At 31.2% G+C, this 15,899-nt stretch overlaps 1 protein-coding gene across 4 annotated transcripts in view; it reads left to right on the top strand.

The window, feature by feature from the left end:
- Window positions 1-15,899, top strand: part of smash (smallish) — a 254,304-nt gene that overhangs the window by 127,988 nt on the left and 110,417 nt on the right. For all 4 annotated transcript variants that reach the window (XM_088262088.1, XM_088262087.1, XM_088262085.1 and 1 more), the window contains exon 3: window positions 2,208-2,253. The gene's annotated coding sequence lies outside the window, so the exon portion shown is untranslated. The remainder of the gene's footprint in view (window positions 1-2,207; window positions 2,254-15,899) is intronic.

The raw sequence follows: 15,899 nt of genomic DNA, 5'->3' as shown, positions 1-15,899 counted from the left end.
AAAATTCAATATAGTCAAATGTAACCTGGGTTTGAAGAAAATTAAGTTGCGATTCATCGTACATTGGGTAGAATTAAAAAAAAGTTAAATGTTACCTGTGTTTAAAGAAAATTAAGTTGCGGGATATTGATTTCTGGGCTTCAAACAGTATAATAAAGTGTGACTAATTTATGGTTATTTTTAAACATGTCATATCATGTCAAACTTTCAAGCCATGTCTACATTTTTTTCCGTTTTTAATTACGATTTCACTTATCCGTATGTTGCACTCGCCAAAGATTACCATCTCGGTTTTCCTAAATGGCCGACATTTTTCCTAATTATATTTTTTTCTGAATTGCAAATGTGTCGGTTACGGTTCTTGGGTAAATTATAAAATCGCGCTCTACGATAGTGTGGAAATAACATATCTTCAAGATGTACGGATGTCATACCTTCAGTGAATTTGTGAAAAATGTGTATGTTTGTGTAATATTTTATGGCAGCGCCTTTTTATTGGTCAATTCAACGACTTTCGTAATCTAACGCGTAACTGTTACTTAAAAAAAAAAGTTTATACCAACCATCAAAACGTAATTTTATGATCAATTAATTGTGATCAAAACGTTTAAACCCTACATATTTTTGATGGTTTTGGCATTTAATCGGATGAGTGTAGAAAGAACAGTAAAACAACTTTATGAAGCGAATATTGTTAGAAATAGAGCAGAGGAAGACCGAGTAAATCTTGGCGTGATCAAGTATTTCCAATACTTAAAAGTGAGGTCAGTAGTTCAAATTATCGATGGGTATGTGTGAGAAGATGCATGAGTATGGAAGAGGTGAAGATTGTTTGCAAAGATACTTTACATTGTTGTGACGTTCTATTCTCTCTGCCTACCCCTACGAGGAAGAAGCGTGATAGTTAGTTAGTTTTGTTAAAGAAATACGGACGATATTCTTCTTCCTTTAAATTAGGCCATTCTTGAGATGGTTTGTGTGCAATATTATTCACAATACACTCGTATATTAAGAATAATAAATATTAAAAACTAATATATATAAAAAAAAAATACTCCTCCTTATTGTTTTCGGTATCAATAACGCTGATCACAACGGATACACACACAAGGGATAAAATGTATTTAGAAATATTTTATTCACTACGCTTAATTTTTAAGGAAAATTTAATTGGCTGTTTTCCCTTTAAAAAAATACAATATTAATTAGTTCTATCATACATGGGTGTTCCAATTACCTTTTCCGCGCTCGCACTAAAACATGTGCCATTCTCCTTTATCTGCGTGTATTTTATCTATGGAATGCGTTTTCCCGCCCATTTGGGTACTAATTACGTTTTATCTATGCATTTACTATCCATTACCGGCTTGTTGTACCACAGAAACCGTTAGTGCAGTCTAGTGAAAACAGAGTGAGCCATTTTCCCAACTATAAAGCGTATTGCATGTCTACTACATATGAATCTCTGCATACGAGAGTTCATATCCAATGCAAGTCAAAACGCACTATCACGTAAAAAAAATATTTCGTACTACGATTAAGATTGGTCTAATAAATAGTTAGTGGCTTGACAGTGATCAACCTGGGTAACTTTGAACGCTTCTACTGTTATTTTTGGGATTGCCTTTTTTTTTATATTTATGTTTTAATCAAGTTCTTGTATTTCTTGCGATTTCAATATATTTTATGAGTTCGTTTGTTCACAGTATTATACCTTATTAGGTAATTCCCAAATTGCCTTGAAATTTAGACAGCAAAATACATCAATAAAATATAAGTAAAATTCTTGAAATTTTGTCAGCATACATGATTGTTGGCGCAAAAATTTCGAAAATTGTAAATTATAAGAAATTTGACGAATTATTTTATTTTTAACTATTCAATTTTTCGCGGCGCCCTTATGACCCCACCGTAGCTCCCTGGGGAGCCGCGGTTCGCACTTTGGGAATCACTGTATTAAGTTATTCTTCTATAACTGTTTTTTTTTTCATTGTACGTGATAATCTCCCCATAGAGAAGTACGTCACAATAAGCGCACCATGTCAACACCGTAACAATCAGTTGCACGAATGGCATGTAGTGCTACGCTGTGATACGGCGGAAAATGGCCTATTTAATTGCTGTATTGTTTGTTATTAAATATATGAATTATGTTAATCGCTTTAATAATTGACTTTTATTAACGATAATGCTTTCTTTTGTTTTAGATTAAGTGCCAACTACGGAAACTAGCTGTTTATTTTTACATTCATGGTAAGTCTTGAGCTCTTTTTTATTTAACACTGTGTTTGATAACGTCTTAATAAGACAAAACGCGTCACGTATTAACATATACATAAATTAATGTAGAATTCAATCCAGTAAACCTTGTTTAATTTTGGATATATTACCCAACAATTCATTTTTGTTTATTTATTTGTATTGGTGTTTATCTCTTAAGGCGGGATAATCGATAGCTCGCAATTTCATTTTATTTAAGCCTGGTAACATTTAACGTAATTTAATTTTTTGCTTAAAACGTCATTTTTATATTGGAAAAATAAGTTTTACAAGTTATGAAAATAACATACGTAAGGGTCCATTGGACCCAGAACAGTAGCTATCGATTAGTTTTTGTTTGTGGTAGACCGAGGGTTAAATACCTGAATATGGATATTTTGGTGTGAAACTTCTTACTATAAGACATAAAGACAGCCATTTTTTTACAAATAATTAACATAAATGTATTAACGATATAATTAACATATTTATGTATTAATTTTAAATCAAACACAGATTTGTTGAGTCTACTAAGTTGTATTTTATTAACAAAAAACATAAAAAATAATATTGTGACAATTGTTTCGCCATGTTAGGGCATTATCAAACTTCGTTTGATAATTCGTTTGATAATTTTTTAAAAGTTTTTCTTAATAAAATACATCTTAGTAGAATCAAAAAATCTGTGCTTGACTTAAAACTAATACATAAATTAAAATGGAGTTCTACAAATTAAACGCCAAATCAATAAATAAATAATTAAATTACATACAACATTGCTCTGATTCATGAACGTAAAATTTACGATATTCTGCGAAAATCATAATCATAGGTTAGCCAAAAATACTGATATCGTATTTAAGCTTTTTACTTCAAGCCTATTATTTTATACAAGGTCGAATGAAATGTTAAGTTCCTATAATAATGAAATGTTACGAAAGTGTAGGCCAGATTTCGACCATCACTACTCACGAATGTCCTTGCTTCCTTTCATATTTTGACAAATATGGTAATGCCCGGTTTTTTTACGCCAACTGCGGCTATTAACTCTTTTTTTCTTTCCTTTGTAATGCATCGGTAATTTAGCATTACATTTAGAAATTACATATTAGATACAACGACCATAAATATTTGTATATTATTATATGCTACTGCGTGGGCTTTATAGCTTTTCTTTTTTATGATGTATTTGCTTTACAGTATTTTTATTAAAAAATCAACGCAGACGGAAAAGTTATCGGGAAGGGAATATGGTATTCTGGGCATTTATTACTTTTTCAGCTGTGAGATGACCAGAGAAACTTTATGACAACGCTTGTGGGGTAAAATGCAGTATTTGTTTGCGACATTGTTTGTTTTCCATGTGGTAAAATATTATTTTTGACCATTTTTAAATAAAATTTTACTTTGTTAATACTACTTTTTCTTAAAATCTATTGTGACACGTGTTTAGGTGTATTCCGCATCATTTTTAGACAAAAAATGTTTTAAACTGATAAAGAATGCATCAAAACACGTGTCACGATAGATTTTAAGAAGCAGTTATATTTATCATGTAAAATTGAATTAAAAATGCATATATGTATATTATCACAAAGTGACTGTCGAATCAATCAATGAAGTCATTTACGCCATTTTTCATATCCATTGTCCCGATTTTAATGCAGTATAACTATATGTTATTTATTATTTCACAATGTCATTACACCTCATATGGTACAGAAGGTCTTATTTTGAAGAGCTGTTATTATCTAGTTTTTTGATTTTGCGTATTTTAAAATCAGAGGTAGTTTAAAACAAATTTTACAGTCCTAAAAATGCAGTGGTTCAAATGCCTAAAAATGATTTATTTATATTTTTCAAAAATATGCTCAGAGTCCATACATACGTAGTTGAAGCATTATCAATAGTATTGTAGATCGCATTGTCACTCACCTTTTCACTCAAATATCCATAGTTTTATTGCATACTGAAATTCATTTATGCACCTCTATTTTAAATAAAAAAAAAACAATTAACAGTGATTGTTTGTAGCTACCTAAGGTGTCAATTTTGCACCGAAATTCCATTATGAAATTGTTGGCGAGTTATAATATTTATTGATATTATCTTGCAGAGGCCATTCACTGCATGATCCAAAACAACATAACTGCTCTGAGCATTGTGTTGACTCGTATTACAAGAGAAAGGTGACAAATTGGACGTCACATGGAGAATTAATCAAAACAAACCAACTGATAATTAGATCGACCTTAATCGTGAACAATAATTGCCAACAAAATACAATCCAAAGCGAAATATTATAACAGGGTGTTATAGAAAGGCATTTATTTTAATGATTGGTTTAGGAGATATTAGTAATAAAAAAAATATGAGCAGGAAACCGTTGGATACTCCTTTCTAAACTCAAAGCATTGTATTTTATTTATTTTTTCGGCATTAACTTTGTGGTAAGACATGTTACAATGATTAAAGAAAACACTTGTTTTTTACCACTTAAGTTTTATTAATGACTACATGTTTCAGAAGTTAAACTTCCATTATTCAGGTCTGTATAATAACATAAATAACATATAGTTATTATACAGACCTGAATGATGGAAGTTTAACTTCTGAAACGTGTAGTCTTTAATAAAACTCAAGTGGTAAAAAACAAGTGTTTTCTTTAATCATTTCAAAGCATTGTATTTCATATGGTGTAATTTTACATTTTCGTATGTTTGATCCCTAATATGTATGCACACAATCCAAGTTTTCTGTTAATTTTTATGGCACATTCATTATCGATGTTGTGTAATCGTCATCTTTCTTAAGGAAACGCTTATTTTAATAAATTTAATATAAAATTAATAATAATTTCATTGAATCGATCACATCTACCTTACCTGACATACACCTGCTCTTATTTTTTTCACTTTATACTATGGTAAATATATATATATATATATATATATATATATATATATATATATATATATATATATATATATATATATATATATATACATATATATATATATATACATATATATATATATATATATATATAAATATATATATATATATATAAATATATATATATATATATATATATATATATATATATATATATATATATATATATATATATATATATATATATATATATATATATATATATATATATATATATATATATATATATATATATATATATATATATATATATATATATATATATATATATATATATATATATATATATACACATATATACATGTATTATATACCCACTCATTGGCTACATCCTTCTGTGATTTTTCATTTAAATTTGTGTTAAATATATATAAATTAGTATATGTACCATGAAATCGTTAGAAGTAAAATTTTAAATTAAAAATATATAAATAAATAAATACATTTCTTGCTCTGTAGCTCAACGTGTTATCGTTACTAAAATATTTTCATTGCAAATCATTGGTTCAACGTATCTCTGAAAGTAATTTGAATATCCGTACTGTATACTAAATCAAATAACCAGAACTTTTGTTTCACGGTTTATTCCAAATCTGGGTCGATTTCGTTGGCATTCGATACCCCCAGGCGTTGAGTTGATAACGGGTGTCTTCCAGGAATTTGGGTTGGTTCTTTAATGAAGCGATGTAACGGGTTATCTCAGAATGGCATAACTGCCGATGGCCTTGCAATTTCCAAATTTAGCCGCAGCTACGTCATCTTCGCTGCATTCTTTGGCGATGACAAGTTGTACATCACGTTGGCAAAATCTGGTCCAGTTGTTAGATATCTGCTCTATTGCATAATTGAGGAAAGGATTATCAATCGAACTTTATTGTAATGTCGACTTGGTCTTCCTTCGCCTCACGGTCTTTTTCTTATGCTTATAATGCTGTTGTCGTCTTATAGGGATTACATTTCACCACTCTTTCAAAAAGTATGCTCTTTATTTATTATACCTTTATACGTATACTTTTCTCGTACACGTTACACACAAAAATTAACAATTATCACAAGTTAACTAGTATTTCTTTAGAGTTTAATCATGTTCGTAACTCTTTGCTTTTGTTGTTTTTAACGTATCTTATTTGTTTTACAATTTCGTTATTTTTTTAGGTACCTTGTTAACCTTTATTCTAAAATGAGTAATGAAAATTACTCTTCGTGAATATTATATAGGATGTTACTCTTTTGTATGCAATATGTTTAAAGTAAATGAATAAATTTATTTATTAATTAATTGAATCAGATATACAACCACTTTTTTTTTCATTTCTAAATCCCAAGGGTCAGAAATTATACACGATTTTCACTGAAGGATTTGCAGATTTGCATTTAAATTTAATACGTTCAAAAACTTTATTTAGAAGAGCGAGTTCGGATCGAGTGGTGAGGGTGGCAGCGGACAGCAGCATAGGCGGGATCAGACCCCCAGGAAGACCACCTAAACGATGAAAGGATAGCTGGTCTTCCACCTCCCAGGAGCGACCCGAGAATGACAGGACCTAGTCCTTAACGAAGAAGAAGAAGACAAACGTTATAATTATACCCTTTCTTTTGGGGTCAAACAATAAACGTGAAAAAACTGTAATTTCATTAATTGATTCGGCAGTCACCTTTTGGTAAAATCTATCCATTTACCCAACTCTAAAATTTAGAATTAACTTCACATACGGTGTTTGAAAATGATGCGGAATGCATCGAAACACGTGTCACATAGATTTTATGAAATAGTGGTTTTTGCTAAGTAAAACATTAATTAAAAATTATTAAACTGATTCCAAGACATCCGTTTTTTGTCTTCCTATAATTATTTATTTGATAATTTAGTTACTTGAACAATCGATTGAAGCAAAATATTTGTCTTTTGTTATTTGCACAAATATTTCAATTTCACGCTGTTCTTGTAAGCCTGACCGGTCCATTATCAAAAATAGGTATTACACTGTGGTAGATTGGGTTCGAACGCATATACTTATTCCGATTCATAATCTGCGACAATAACCACGGGACCACTCCCGGCAATTTTTTCCTTTTGTTATTCTGTCAGCATTTAAAAACAGTATTCACTGCAATAATCAAAATGAGATATTAAATGGGCTAGATTAAATGGTCATATATTTTGTTTAAAATTAATTTAGCACACACACACACACACACACACACACCAGTCATGCTTTTTTTTTCTTGTAATTTATTTTGCTGCATTCATACGCCCCAATGAACACAGCTGACTTCATTATATTATTTCGCTTTGATTGTCACTCACAGCCTTTGAGTGACATAATATTATCATTTAATTACGTATTATTAATTGATTTACGTTTGAATATGCTGCCAATGAATATTCTGACGATTGTATGCACCAATAATTAAAAATGACCTTCACTTTCATTAATCATTACACATTACTTGGTCTAAGAACACAGACTACTCTTATTTTAATAGTGTCAATTGATTGATTAGTTTTGTACTTTCAATTTCAATCTTGATAAACCAACCTTGTCAAACATGTTATTTATTAAATTAATTTTTGAATATGATTTAAAACGGGTAATGTTGGTGTTGCTACTGATAATTTTATTTAAGTCTTATTTCAATTCTGACATTCTTTTTGGATTTATTGTAACAGTCTAATAGACCAGCACTTAGCTTGATGATAGGTTGGACCTGGTTTAATAGGTGTAGTAAGTAACGCTTTTAATTTTCCAGTACGTGATATCAATAAGACCAATTTTAGATATTTTTATCGAACCGATTGGAAATCTTAAGGTATTTATTTGCATGCGGCATAACAAGTTTTAACTCGTATTTATTTATTTTATTCAGGTAACTTGTATCTACTAGTACTTGAATTCGTATTGCATGTTGCAATTATAGCACCTGGGTTTTTTCTTGTTAATTGTTTACTGTTTCATATGCACGTGATATTCTGTGAAATTTTTATTAAATAAAATTAACTTACTTACTAATCATCCCGCCGCTTCCCCGCAGGGGTAGACAGAGAGAATATAACGTTACACCACTCTGTCTTCGCCTCATTAACATCCATGCATCACTTCATGTACTCGTGTACCCACTGATTATTCCGACTCCTGTGACCTGACCATTTTCAAGTATTTGAAGTAACCCATGATGCAATTTTTTTTCGGTCTTCCTCTGCTTCTATCTACAGCTGAATTCCTTTCATACTTTCGTTCCAGGTGGCCAAACCATCTTAACACACCTTTCTCAATTTTATCAATAAAACTCATCTCAGCCTTGCATTTTTCCTTATATCACCATTCAAACATCCATCATACATCGTTTTACCGCACATTTATCTGAGAGATCGCATTCTGACTGCGTTTAATCAGTTTTCGTGTTTTTCTTTTTTTTATTGTCATGTTACTCTAACATCTCTTTGAATCATTCTTGCTTTGTCTTTAAAGCATGCTACATTTGTGATTAAATTCTATAAACGGACTTAAATTTTAAAAAAAATTCAACAATTCAGTTACTCTAAAATAGCGCTTGTGCACTACACGGAATTTTACCGTCCGGCAGTCCGGTTAGCATGAAAAAACGGATGATTGGCTTGTGCACTTGTCCGTCTTTCTCGGTGCGCGTGAACTCGATCACGCTAAACTGTCGTTGTCCCCTTTATTTGAAAAAACCGGACCGCCGGACAGTAAAATTCCGTGTCGTGCACAAGCGTCCCAAGCGGATGAGACATTTCATGTTTGTAATATCCGCATGGTACATATCACCGTAGCACTTTTCTTAGAAATTCAATATCTATTTGCTTTTGTTACTAAAAGATAATAGAACTCAGAATAGGCGGTTCGTATTTGCATAAAAGTACAGATACAGACAACTCCACCGTTCGTAGAGTGGATGCCCTCGTTACAGAAGTGTACTGTAAAAATCTATTGTCCTGGCAATTATTGTTTTGATACGGTTTCGTTGTTTGCACCATTTAAAAATGAATTAACATTAATTTTATCACAGATCAAGAAGGATGTCTGGGCCTTTACGGGGCTTACGACCTTCATAGGCTTAACTGATTCCAATTCTACCCATTATTGATAAGCATACTACTCAAATTCTTGGAACTTCTACATATATTGTTAAAATTCGAAACATATTGCTTGAATAGACTAAAATTTCACTGTGTCATATGTGGTGAGATAAAAGAAGCTTTTTATTGAGCAGAAACTCTTACATTTGTGTGTGAGGTCCGAATCCTGGATTACATCCACGTACATGAGAAACGCTAAGAAGTATCCTTAACATATATTAAATTCTAGATGTTGAGATGTCAAAAAATAATATAAAAAATAACTCTTAAATTAGAGGTAATCCAGATTTGTGAACAAGTATTTGGACACACTCAAAATGTTATAAATACATTTACTGGTTAAATTATAAGATAAAATAAAAAATATTAAAAGGATATTTCCTAGCGTTTCTCATGTCGCTCACTCCTTTCAAGAACGTCATAAATCAAAAATCGTCAATTTTCAGTTGTGCATGTTTTCGGAATGCCCAGAAAATGTACTATATCCCAGCAAATGAAGCATATTTGTAACTTAATATCTACCCGCTACAGGGCAGAAAATGTTGTTTTTGCATTTCGAAGAAAATGTATTGTTTAATTATTTTTTTAAATAAACTAAATACTTTTCAAATGGAGAAAAAAACCTTAAGGTTTTACCTAAAAAGATTTGTTACACAGTAAAAAGTTCAAGGCTTGATATTTATTTTTAATAAATTGTGTTATGTATTTAAACTTTAAAAACGTTCTCCTGAAAATTCAAGTTTTTTGATTTATGACGTTCTTGAAAGGAGTGAGCGATGTATGTGCATATAATCCAGGATACGGACCTCACATACAAATGTAAGAGTTTCTGCTCTATAAAAAGCTTCTTTCATCTCGATATAGATGTTTCTAGTATTTGGACACACTCAAAATATTATAAATTTACTTTCGGTTCTGGCGGATCGTCAGTTTCACATCTTTTCTGTGTTCCGGTTTAAAGTCGATCACATTTTTATGAGACACTTTAGTATCGATTGTTTCGAGTCAAGTGGAAAGCTCACGACTTTCTTTATGTTCATTGGCAACAAAAACCGATAGTAGAAATAAAGATCTATTTCTCGAAAAATGGAAAGGTATTCATTCACGTATTCAATTGTACTTTTCGACAATATGGAAAGAATTTGGTTATTGAAATCTCGCAATCTACACACTCTGTGGTCCTTTCTCGGAATCAACAAATCTTTAATATTTCAATGCAATTTCAATTTCAATTTATTTATTTCAATTAACATTACAAACATTCAATTCAACATACATTACAAACTATAAAAAATTTAAATAGTAAACGTTAAAATACATTAAAATAAAATGTATGCAAGAACTATTGCTAAAGGTGTAGAAGAATCCCGCTTCGGAAAACTTCTTCAGAAACATGGAACACACCAATATCCAATTAGATATTGTTCAACATAGCGGTAGCTCTTCCTACAGGCATAACCATCGGCAGGTTGGTCCTGTGTATAGGAATGTGAAACAATCTATGCCGACGCTGTCTTAGGTAACTCTCGGGAACATACAGACCAATGTACCGGATAATTTCAGGATTATCGATCATACCGCGCAACAATCGATAAAAAAATTCAACATTTTTAAGTGTGTCCAAATACTGGTTGACAAATCTGGATTATCTCCACTTTATTTTGAGTTATTTAACATTTTTTGGACATGGCTTATAACATGTTATATCGGACGGTTCTCAGTGTGTGAATATAGTCATATCTTGCATAAAAGTGTCTCTACTTAATAAAAGCTTTCCTCAGTCTAACATAGATGGCTGTTGTAAACTTATGTGTACTGTGTCACGAGATTGATCAATATATCTACGAGTTCCAAAAATTTGAGTTGTGTGGTTGTCAATCGTGGGTAGAATTAGTGAATGTTGCACATGTGTAAAAGTGATCACTTAACCTACCTATGACAGATCATAAGCCCTAGACTTCCATATTATTCTTCATTTATGTTGAGATGTAAAAAATAGAAAAATGTAAGACTGATAATTTCTAAACCACTCGAAATAGTAAGGTCAAAACATTTTTTCTTAATTTTTTCTTTACAAAGCAAATTGCGTCTGTTTGGTTGTATGTTGAGAAAATGTAGTCTTTAATATATGATTTGTAATCTTATGGAGTTTACGGATACATTTACGTCAAATTTCTTGGCTTAACAGATGTTCTTGGTATTATTTATTTCCTCCATTTGGCATTACATTTATGTGCCGTACGTGTAAATATGGCATTTGCACAAATATGATTAGATTAATAGTGTTGCCATACCGTTTCTGTACTCTCAAAAACTGGATCGCGTATAATATCGCGTTACCATTTATGCTCTTTCTCCGAGTAAGCCATTGTATGATAACTCATTAGGTACGTTTTACCAGTAAAAACTGTAATAATTGTCCTTTGTCCATTTGTTGCCATAGGAGTCCTGAACCAAAGTTGACTTGCCCTTAAAAATATATAATGGACTCGGGAATTTATCGTTCTGCTTTCATTTTTTTTTAATTTTCTGCAACGAGTAACGCACAGACTAGAAATATCTTAACTCTCAATAATTTATTAATTTATTTATTTATCTAGGTTTTCATGTACATGACAGCAAAGCCAATAACAACGTAAATGCATTCGTATTTATATTTTTAAAAAATGCACAAAAGAAAATAACAGAAAATTTAAAGAAAACATCAAAATAATAATAAAACGTTAAAAAAATAAAAATCACAAGACAAAACAAACAACAAGCATCATTTTTATTTACGGCTAATGCCTTTAACAATATTAACGAAAATACGAGTATGTACAATAACAATTGAGGATACACTAAAAAAAATCATCACTTACAATAATCGTCACTATCACACAATAGATTTGATACAATATAATAGATTTTCCAAACAATTCGTTGCATAAAGGACAGTTACATACCAGAAAGAAATCTAGAAAGACTTCCGGATTGGTACAATAAAAATTAACTCTATCTAAAGTCACAAAAATGACAAATTATGAGATTCTATAAAAATCATGTTATACGGATCTAATCCGAGAAGAATTGCCTAAATCTAGTAGTGCTGAGATGAAACAGATCCACTTCTCTTGGTAGGCCGTTCAGCAGACCAATCATCCTCCCCACATGCATAATTGCAAAATTTTACATCAAAAGCTAGCTGAAATTTCTTCTTGGATACATATTGTTATTTTATAAATGATTCATAATAGTCATTCTATGTAAATGTATTCGCTTTTCATCTATGTTTGTCTTTTGAAGTTCCCGTCGACTGTGTAAATTAATTGACTGAGTCTTCCTTTTCGAAATCATTAAGTATTCGCGGAACCAAACAGCTGTGGCGTGAGGCAAATGAATAAAAATAATCTCAAGTACATATTCGATTCATATTTATAATCCAATACATCGACGGTGTGAGGCAATAGACAAATATTTAACTTGGTTGTGTCAGTTTGCTTTGCCTCTGTCACTCAGCGACCCATTCTCAAGCTTCGTATTGATGTTTCCTTAGCAGTTTTCTTCGGTTCGTGTTTTTTAAGGCCGTTACATAAGAGCCGAGTGCCGCTCGATAAACAAAGAGTTTGCTTCGATATTTTTTGGCTATTGTTTCTCAAGTATGGTGGATAGGTCCTTCACCTCCGCAATTATACTGCGGTTGTTCAATTCACGTTCTTCAAGCGCCAAGTTATGAGGAAACTCCCACGTGGGTATAACTCCCATTACTTTAGTATTTTTGTCTGCGCATTTGAAGTATTTTGTTTGTCATCACGTAGTGTAGTTTGTTTAGGAAATGCTTCGAAATCTTTGTTACATTCGTAGCTTATGTTGTTTGGTATTCCTCCTTAGGACTTTGGGTTTGGGGGTGGGTATAGAGCGCGGGAGGTTGGCCTGTCGGTGCTGGTGGTTTCCTAATGGGGCTGAGATACCCTGGTAAGGTTACTAACTCTCCTGCCGTTGTCACCCTGCGTATAAGAACACGCTGGTGGATTGTACACACTAGTCAGTATAAACTTACTTGCCCCGCTGACAGTGATAGGGACTTTGAAAGCGTTAGTAATATTTTTTTTTTGAATTTCATCAATTGATTCGGCAGTCATATTATGGTAAAACCTATTGTGATACGTGTTTCGATGCATTCCGCATCGTTTTCAAACATCGTATGTGAAGCTAATTCTTAATTTTAGAGTTGGGTCCTTGGGACGTTGAAGGTTGCACAATAGATTTTAAAAAAATAGTGGTATTTGCTAAATATTTTTTTTATCTTTGACTGCGAGAAACTTTGCATGATTGGTTAAATACCGATGTAAAATTTTAAAAAGAAGAGATTTTTTTTTTTTTAATGGATGGGTGCAAATGATAACCAAGAGTTTCTATACCGGACCTAGGAATGTTACGAGAGCTTTCAAAGTGTAATATATTGGTCCATCATCTATTAAAATTCATTTAGACCACTGTTTAGAAGTGCAGGGTACTATCTATCTTCTCATTCTGTTATGGTGAAACGTCACCATTTGAAACGTCATCCGACTAACAAGATTCAGCTACCAAACCTGTATTCCTGGTTTCCATACATTCATTATTTGTATCATTATACCTTTGGAGCTATTTCATATACCTAACCGATTTAAAAGGTATGAAACATGCGAGTCGTCATTACGGCAGTGTATTTTCTGCAGTATCATTAGTTCTTACTTATCATTATGTACTTCATTTTCAATTGCAATTTTATTCGCTCAATGAGAATGGGCCATTATAATGCGCTTTAAAAATATGGTTCTAACCTTATATGATAGGCAATAAAACTTGTATGTAATATTAACTTCTGGTTTGGTCTTCTTAGATGATGGTAGTCGATGATCAAATGACATTACATACGTTATTAACTGTTGAAGTTATACTAATGCTTTGTACAATATACTAATACTTTACAAAATACAGTAAAATTGGTTCACCAACGTACTTTGTACGTTGGTGAATCAATTTTACTGTATTTTGTATATTGAAACCATTGTTAACTTTGTGATATGGTAATGTAACACTTTCCTTATCATTCATCGTTCAAGTTGTGTATTAAAGTGGTATTACACAAAGTGAACGATGAATGATAAGGAGATTTTTATTGTATTTTTAAATGCTTCTGCTAGTCTATTTATGTTAATATTTAATAAATTAAGGACTGATTGTCCTTTTTTTCGTTAGTACGAGTGGATTTACCACGATGTTAAGCTAGGTGTACAATATAAGAACATTATAAAGCTTACATTATTAACTATATTCGATATTTTTTAAACGACTTTCATGTTTCGGGTGCAAACTCAATGTTTAATAATATCAATGGTTGAATATTTTTTATCAGGTTTTTTTTCGACGAGAGGTATGCCAATTGATATTCTTATCTGTTTTGCAAGACTGACTAGTTTTATTTTTCATTATCCATTTACTTATCCATTTCATTCATCACTCCGTTATTCACATTCGTATTATTCTTGAACGCCCAATTATGTAGCAGTGTCCACCCACATCTTGTTAGTGCAGCTCCGTTGAATCCAACACTGCTAGACTAACACTTTTTCACATAAAATAATTTACATGATATCTGGTTTGTGTTGGTGTCATATTGTATTTTGAAGGTATATTCATAATACACGGAGTTAATAATAATAATTTATGTAACGTTTTTTTCGTAAAATACTACATCAAGGGCGTTTCTTTGTGATTTCTAAATTTATCTTCTATCGGATCATTGGTAGAAAAATTTGGATATTTTTTGTAAAAGCTAAAACCCGCAAAGTCTCTTTTATAGAGGCTTGTCACGGTCTTGGCGGAGAAGAACGTAAAATAAATTAAACTAAGAAATAAAATAAAAATCTAAGTTTTTGATTGAAACAAAATATATATATATATATATATATATATATATATATATATATATATATATATATATATATATATATATATATATATATATATATATATCGCCTCCGTTATGTAATGATCAGCACGCTCGGCTAAATATGTGATTTTTTTCACTTTATTATTTATTCAATATTAACCTGGACTGGTGCCTGAAGCGGAGGGCTGATCACCTTTCCTTCATGTGTAAACGATCAAGATAACACTGCGTTTGTATGACGTAGTGCCCTATGCATCATTTGGGTGCGGATAAGGGTTTTATTATTTATTATTATTATTATTATAATATATACATATAAATATATATATATATATATATATATATATATATATATATATATATATATATATATATATATATATATATATATATATATATATATATACAGTATCTACTCAATGAATTAGGGCCACGCAGAATTTCGCGCAATTTCTCAATTCAAACAGGAATAACTCAGAGAAAACCTTGAATAAAACAACATTGAATTTTATTTACACATGAACACTTTATTACGCTTAAATTATGCATATATTTTCATATAAATATAGTTAGTATTTAGTATTTCCACCTTTGGCAGAAATAACTGCCTCAATTCTTTTTGGCATACTTAAAATGCACTGTTTTATCATGTTTTTTATTTCTTCGTCT

Source organism: Brachycentrus maculatus, unplaced genomic scaffold, assembly GCF_059751285.1.
Source record: "Brachycentrus maculatus isolate JH-2025_06_01 unplaced genomic scaffold, ASM5975128v1 h1tg000173l, whole genome shotgun sequence".
In the NCBI taxonomy this organism is placed as follows: domain Eukaryota; kingdom Metazoa; phylum Arthropoda; class Insecta; order Trichoptera; family Brachycentridae; genus Brachycentrus; species Brachycentrus maculatus.
This window is presented reverse-complemented; position numbering and strand designations above follow the sequence as displayed.